Raw genomic sequence first — 7,331 nt, forward strand, 5'->3', positions numbered from 1 at the left:
TCTCCCACCCTCAGGCTTGTCTCATGTGTCCTCTGGCCACCTTAGGCATTCAATAGTCACAACTTGGTATGTTTCAGTTTATAGCTTATTCTATATTATTCGAAGGAATTACAAATGTACTTCAATATATAATATCTATGTATAATGTATAAATGTGCATATAAATATATTATATTTTTAAAAATAATAATTTTATAATAAAATATTTATAAAATATTTTATAAAATGTGATTGTATATTATAGCTCTCTGAATCTTCCTTTTTTCTCTGAGCTGTATATCCAAACCAGTTATTACTGATCTACATCATTCACTTTAATGCGCTCAATATAGCATGATATAAACAGACTACAAGTTATTTAGACACATTCTTACTCCAAAATATCACTTTATCTTCTTTTTGTTTTGCCATTATGAGTAGTACAAAGACATAAACATCCAGGTGTATATGCTGATATATGACAGTTTTCATTTCTAGGAATAGATTCCCAAGGATGGTATTGTTAAAAGAATGTAGACCTGAAATTATGAGGGAAAGCATTAGATGATTTTTTAAATAATGTACAAATCTTCTTACACTGCATTTGGAAATACTCCTTTTCTCATATACCTGCCAGTCAAAATTCTCAACTATTTTTAATTTTACCAATCAAATAATTTAAATGCCAAAATTGTTACTTTAACAATTCTTTTTCTAGTTATTTGGAAAGGTAAGATTTCTTCATTGCTAATAAGGATTTACTCTTCTAATAGTTTTCATTTCAAAATACTTGTTTGATCCTTACTTGATACTTGCAGTTAGTACATCAGAAAATCATTTATATATGCAGTGTTTAAATTATATCTCAACTTTGTCACCACACTTATATGTTGGAGACCTAACCCAGTTCCCCAGGATGTGCTCTATTTTGAAATAATGTTGTTGCAGATGTAATTGGTCAAGTTAATGAAAGTTCACATTACAGCGGGCTTGATTCCAAATCAAACATGACTTATTTCTTCGTAAAAGAAAGGCATGTAAATTGATCAATATGCACACAGTGAGAACACCCTGTATGCACACAGACCTGGAAGAAATATCTTCCAACCAAGGGTGCCAAAGACAGCTGGCAAATTGACACAAGGTTGGAAAGCAGCCTGGAATTGCTTCTTCTTACACCCCTCAGAAGAAACCAATTTGTAAACATCTCTATTACTGAATTTTAGCCTTCATAAATGTGGGACTAAATGTGCATATGAGATTATTATATATTTGTGTGTGTGTGTGTGTGTGTGTGTGTGTGTGTGTTCTATTTCTCTGGATAATTCTAACTAAGGCCCTTTGCAGTTCTTAGCAAATGCACTATAGAATACAGCTGAATATATATACATTAGCAACAATATTTATTCATATTCATATCTCCAGTGAAAACCTTTCGTTCTGACTTTTTACCTTCTCCAGAATATAAAATGATTTGGAGCCAAAAGATTAATTACTTGGTATAGTAAAGCACTCTCTCTCTCCCCAATACAAAATATTAGTATTGTGTTAGTTAAAGTGTGTCTTATATTTCTAATTAAAATTAGATACATTTTTTTCATGTGACTAAACATTGGGTTTTTCAATGTTCAATCTTCATAAGTAATCAAGAAGCCCACTTAAAATAATCAGAAAACAAAGTTGAAATGTGAAAGTAGGTCTGTCTTAATTAGTTTTGGTTTGAAATCTATTCTGTCTGAAAATAAGATAGTTACCCCTGCTTTTCTGTCGAATTTTAGAAGTAACACGCAGTGGCATATACATTACTCTTTCTATTCAGAGTTCTGTGGATGAACAGAACTGATAAACTGTATATATAATTAGAAGGAAGAATTCATTATATCACCTCACGTGATCAGCAGCTGGACAGTGTTACAGTGGCCCTCAGCTGGACACCTAGGGAAACCAGTAGCTGCTAAGTCTCTACTCAGAACCCAGGGATGCATCTCCAGTCTAAAATAAAGATATGAGTCCCTTGGAAAATATCTGCTGCAAGTCCACATTGAAAGGCTGAAGAATCCGGAGTCTGACGTGGGGAAAAATGTCAGAGTTCAGTTTGTGCACATGCACATAAGCAAGCTCACCCCTTCTCCCATTCTATGCTCCTTTCCAGACACTAACTTTTTGCATATGACACCTACATTCAGGGTCGGTCTTCCTTCCTCTGTTTGCTGACCGACCTGCCTCTCCTCTCCTCAGACACACAGTGCAGTGTGTTTTACCAGTCTTCCAGGCATCTCTCAATCCAGAAAAATTGGCAACAAAGCTTAACCATTATGACCCTGAATTTATATTTAATGTAAAGGATTCAAAAATACATTATAATAAGCATAAAAACATACACTAATAGTTATTAGTGATATTTAGAGATACTAAATCTTCATTTTAAAATATAATACTATATACTAAAAAGATGACACTCTCCTAAAGCAATCATTTCATAAACATTTACTGAGCATATTAAATGCAAGGCATTGTTAAATACCAAAATGAGTTCCTAACAAAGGAAAAAATATAGGGCTGGGAATGTAGCTCAGTGGCGTCACAACTGCCCGACAAGTGCAAGTTCCTGATTTGATCCCAGTGCCAGACACACACACACACACACACACACACACACACACACACACACAGAGGGAATATCTAATGGGTCATGTACTCAGTTTTCAAGTGGGCACAATTTTAAGTCCCATTAAATGTCAAAACCCACCAGCTACCACACCGTTTTGCCAATTATGTTTTTCACTGCAGGTGTGATTTGAACCAATTTGAACAAATTTAGATGATGCAAACCTCAAGAAAAAAACTAATAAAATCAAGTGAAACAAAAGAACTCTAAGATTATTCCTAGTACAATCTAGAGATTTTATTTAGAGAGTCATAACCTAAGCAATCACCAAAAGAAACTAAATAGATATAGGGAATAATTTTCTTAGGAGAGAAATTACATTTATTTTTTCAATTTAAAAAGTCATGATTACAATTCCATATATCTTAATTCTCTAGTCCTATTGCATGTCCCGTCCTCACTGCATGTGCCAATTTAAGTGAATCTCTAATTTTAAGAACTCTTCCTGAAACATCTGCCACATTACCTAGCAACATTATCACCATGGTTTATATCCATTCGAGAGCAAATGGTTAGCATCTGTTTTGAACATAGTAAGGGAAAAAAATAAATCTTGATTACGATCAACACTGACACATACATAGTCCTAAGCATATTTCACAAGTCAGCATTACTGCATTGTTTGTCTTCACACTTTTGCTTGTGTTGTGAGTGGTAAAATATGCATAGGATGCATAAAAATTAAGAACACAATAACCAAATTAAAGCATTAAATCCACAGTCTGTGAATTAGATATAAAAGCCTATATAAAAATCATAAAACCTTTTAAAGCAGTCCTAACAGAAGAAGAGAAACTGCCTAGTAGGCAGGCTACAAATTGCTTATAAATAAGCTGCTGAATACTTTCAAACTGCCAAAGGGCCTGAATAATTATATACAAGATTAAAAGGTGTGTTTTTCTAGCACAGTTGAAGCTCACTTGTAGCAGACATCCCTCCCCAGTATTAGCAGACTATAAGTGGCAAAAGCTTCTTGCCTCTCCACAATTTGGCTGTATTAGATTAGGGGTCCACCAAAGCTTTACATGGCTCAAAGGACATGTCAAATAGCAGAGTTGGGTGAGTATAACTCCTTGGCTAATGGCTGCTAAGATTTAAGTCCTGGTTCATGAAATATCAGGGCCCTACTGATTTAATTTCTAGCCAAAGTGAGCTTGACTCCAACTAAATTCTTTCCCTCTGAATTACCTATTTGTTCTTCTTAACAAGATACACTAGTGCATCCTTTTTACAGCCCTGCCTGCAGTACCCACGATCACTAGGTGTCCCAAAGTGTACCCTGCTCCCCTGCTTCCCATGCTTATAACCAAAAAACACTGAATGCTTGGGGCCTTTTGTATTTGCCAGCCAGAGAAACTTGGATCAACCAAGTCCCAGATTTCTCTCTAAGTTCTCTCTTGTCTTTTGTTCTTTTTTTCCTCTCATTAAGTTTATTGGTACATTCTAGTTATACAGTGCAGTTATTTTCCTCATTGGGATCTTGTGCCTTTACATGACAGGTCTTTGTTCTCATTTTTACCCCATTCCCCTTCCCTCCCTTCACTCCCTCCTCCCTTCCCTATTTACAGATACTTTATTTCAATTTTTTCATTTTCTCATATTTGTTTTTCTTTTCCCTTGTTTCCTCTTCCCTACCCTTCCCACTGTCTTTTTTTTTTTCTTGTTAGCTTGCTCTATATTGCCTTTCAGGGGATTGATACTAATGGCTGAGGCTCTTAATAACTGATCTTGACAATCACTGATTCCTTTGTTTATCATTTTTTCAATTAAAGATGACACTAGACTATTTCTTCAATAAAATGGGAGAATAAAGCTAAGGTTCTTCGAAAGTCCCTTGTACTATTGGAAGGAGCTGAATTTATTTTTGTCACCATTTTATTTTTGCTTTCTAGGGTACAGTCTTTGAAGGTGTTCATTATTGATTCCTTCCCTGCATGACCCATACCTTGTTCTAACTATCATAAAATGGAAGCTGTTTCTATTACCCTTGAACTGGGTTGGCGTCATAGACTGGCCTCGTCAGTAGAACATAGCAGGAGTAGTTTTATGCTATTTCCAGGTCTGCTGTTTAAGAGGACTCACAAGGTATATTTTCTCTTTGAGCATACCATGGAGAAAATTGTGCTGTACTATTGAATGAGGAGAGATCAAATTAAGAAGAAAGCCATGTAGAAATATATCAACAAGTTCTTGTTAGGCTTCCAGCACAGTTGCTAGATAGATGCAGGTGATTGACTGATCTTACTCAATGTCACATAGAGGATCCATCCTGCATCCCAGAATATAACATCTTAATAAATAATCAATACAGGTTTTGTTCCAAATCAATAATTTCTGGAGGAGGTGATGGTTTTACAAAGCAATAAGTAAGAGAAATAAACACATAAGGGCTAAGAAGAAGCCAATATTTATGATAAGAGTATTGCAAGATTTGAGCTCCACTCCTGGAAGCAAGATAAGTGTGCATTTAATTCTTGGGTAAAGACAAGAAATTTGAATAACAAAAACCCAATGCCAAAACCCAGATATATCTACAATGAACAATGGGAATGCTCAGTTAAAAGAATAGGTGTTTTCACTCTAATGTGATCAAGTAACCCTCTGAAATATAGATTAGTTTAAGTGTCCTCTATCTTCTCAAGCTCCAGAAAACCTGTAATTATTTTCAAATATTCAAGTTTTATTATTCAAAGAAACTATACAAACATATGTTTTCAATGTCATTATTTTCTGAGGACCACACTTATTCACAAATGAAATTCCTATACCACTAAGATATTTCTCTTAAGATTATTTGCTTGTAGAAATAAAAAGCTGATACACATGGCAATCAGTTGTCTCTGCCTTGAACATCTTGTTCTGTTTATATTATTGTTAAAATATTTTATGAGAAAATTAAATGTTAATGCTTCACCGGTAGGTGAAATTGCTAGTCACTACTTAAATTCAGTATATTGTATCAAACATCTTACTATCAGTAATGTGTCTCTTATTTTCATATTCCTCTGTATAAAACAAAGTCTCCTCATCATGGATAGCAGAGCTGTTTTCTTCATTAGTTTTGTATCTTCTCTTGCTCATCAGTTTGGTTTGTTTGGTTGGTTGGTTGGGTTTTTTTTTTGTTTTTTGGCCATGCCACATTTTCATAGTAATCATAATGGTAGTAATAATAACAATAAACAATAAAAATGATGGGGAAGAGCTGAGGCTCAAAACCTGAAATCAAGGTACTCAGTGTCTTCTAAGACTCAGGACATATCAGAACCAACAGTCCTCCTTCTGACATTAGCATAAGTGTAGTAACAAGAGTATTAAGTGACAGTAGTCTGATATGCCTACAAAAGGAAAAAGTACTTAGACAGATCCCCACTTGTAGAGCATACATGTTGAACACTGAGAGTTGAGCAAAATTAATCACCCATCATACCAGCCTCTCATAGTGAACACAAGACTCACTATCCCATCTCTGGAGAATTACTGTGCAAAAAGATATTAAGCAAGCTATCAAAGAAAGAAGTTCATTGGCTAATCAATATGATTAGGAAGTTCTCTTTTAGGAAAAGATACTGAAGACAGTTGCCCACTTGCGTGTTAATCCAGTAACCATTTGGCTTACACACAACTTACAAATTGCACATTATTTTATTTCATGTATTTTTGAAATAATACCTGTTTATATAACTGAATAACAACATATATATATATATACACACACACATATATCTTACAATTGCCACTTATGATATAGAACTTCACTGCCTTGGTCATTTTTACTAGATACCACAATATAATTGATAAATAGAACTGTCCACATATAAATGCCAAACTATAGTTTCAGAGTGTGTAAAAATATTCTCTGAAAATAGATTTGTCTTTAAATGTCTTCTTGAATGCTTGCTTTGGCAGCACATATACTAAAATTGGAACGATAGAGTGAAGATTGGCATGGCCCCTGCACAATGGGTGACCTGCAAGTTCATGAAGCGTTCCATATTTTTCTACAGCTAGACATATAAGAATCAAGATCCCGGAAACCCAACAGAAGAATAAAATACTACAAGCAGTTAGAGAAAAGAAACAAATCATATGCAAAGGAAGCCCATCAGAATCACAGCAGATTTTTCAACACAAACCCTAAACTCAAGGAGAGCCTGGAGTGAGGAATCTCAAGTCCTAAAAGAAAACAAACTCCAACCTAGACTGATATATCCTGCAAAACTATCTTTGATGGTGAAATAAAATACTTTCATAACAAAGAACATCTGAGAAATTTCATGAGCTCCAAACTGGTACTCCAAACACTTCTAAACAATATCCTGGAAAAAGAAAATGAAGGCCACAACTCCATATGGGCCAACAAAGCAAATATACCAGGCAAGGCAAGAAATTAAAGGGAGAGAGGGAAAATTAAAAAAACAAAAGTACCAACAACAGGAAAATAACATGACAATGAAAAGTTAATGCATAACAGTTATAACCATCAATGTTAATGGCCTCAATTCACCAATGAAAAGAAATAGACTGGCAGAATGGATTAAGAAGCAAAATCCAATACTAAACTGTAAATAAGAAACCTACTTAATCCACAGAGAAATTCATAGACTGAGGGTACAAGGATGGGAAACAGGTCTCCACATGACAGGAGCCCCCAAAAAGCAGGGTAACTATCTTATTTTCAGACAGA

At 34.8% G+C, this 7,331-nt stretch overlaps 1 non-coding gene across 1 annotated transcript; it reads left to right on the forward strand.

The window, feature by feature from the left end:
- The first annotated feature begins 6,541 nt into the window (after window positions 1–6,541).
- Window positions 6,542–6,645, forward strand: LOC117287103. Its single transcript, XR_004518288.1, has one exon. It is a non-coding gene; the product is annotated as a U6 spliceosomal RNA (small nuclear RNA).
- The last annotated feature ends 686 nt before the right edge of the window (window positions 6,646–7,331 follow it).

The sequence above is a fragment of the Fukomys damarensis genome, unplaced genomic scaffold (genome assembly GCF_012274545.1).
Source record: "Fukomys damarensis isolate Sample0158 unplaced genomic scaffold, DMR_v1.0_HiC HiC_scaffold_20, whole genome shotgun sequence".
Taxonomy (NCBI): Eukaryota; Metazoa; Chordata; class Mammalia; order Rodentia; family Bathyergidae; genus Fukomys; species Fukomys damarensis.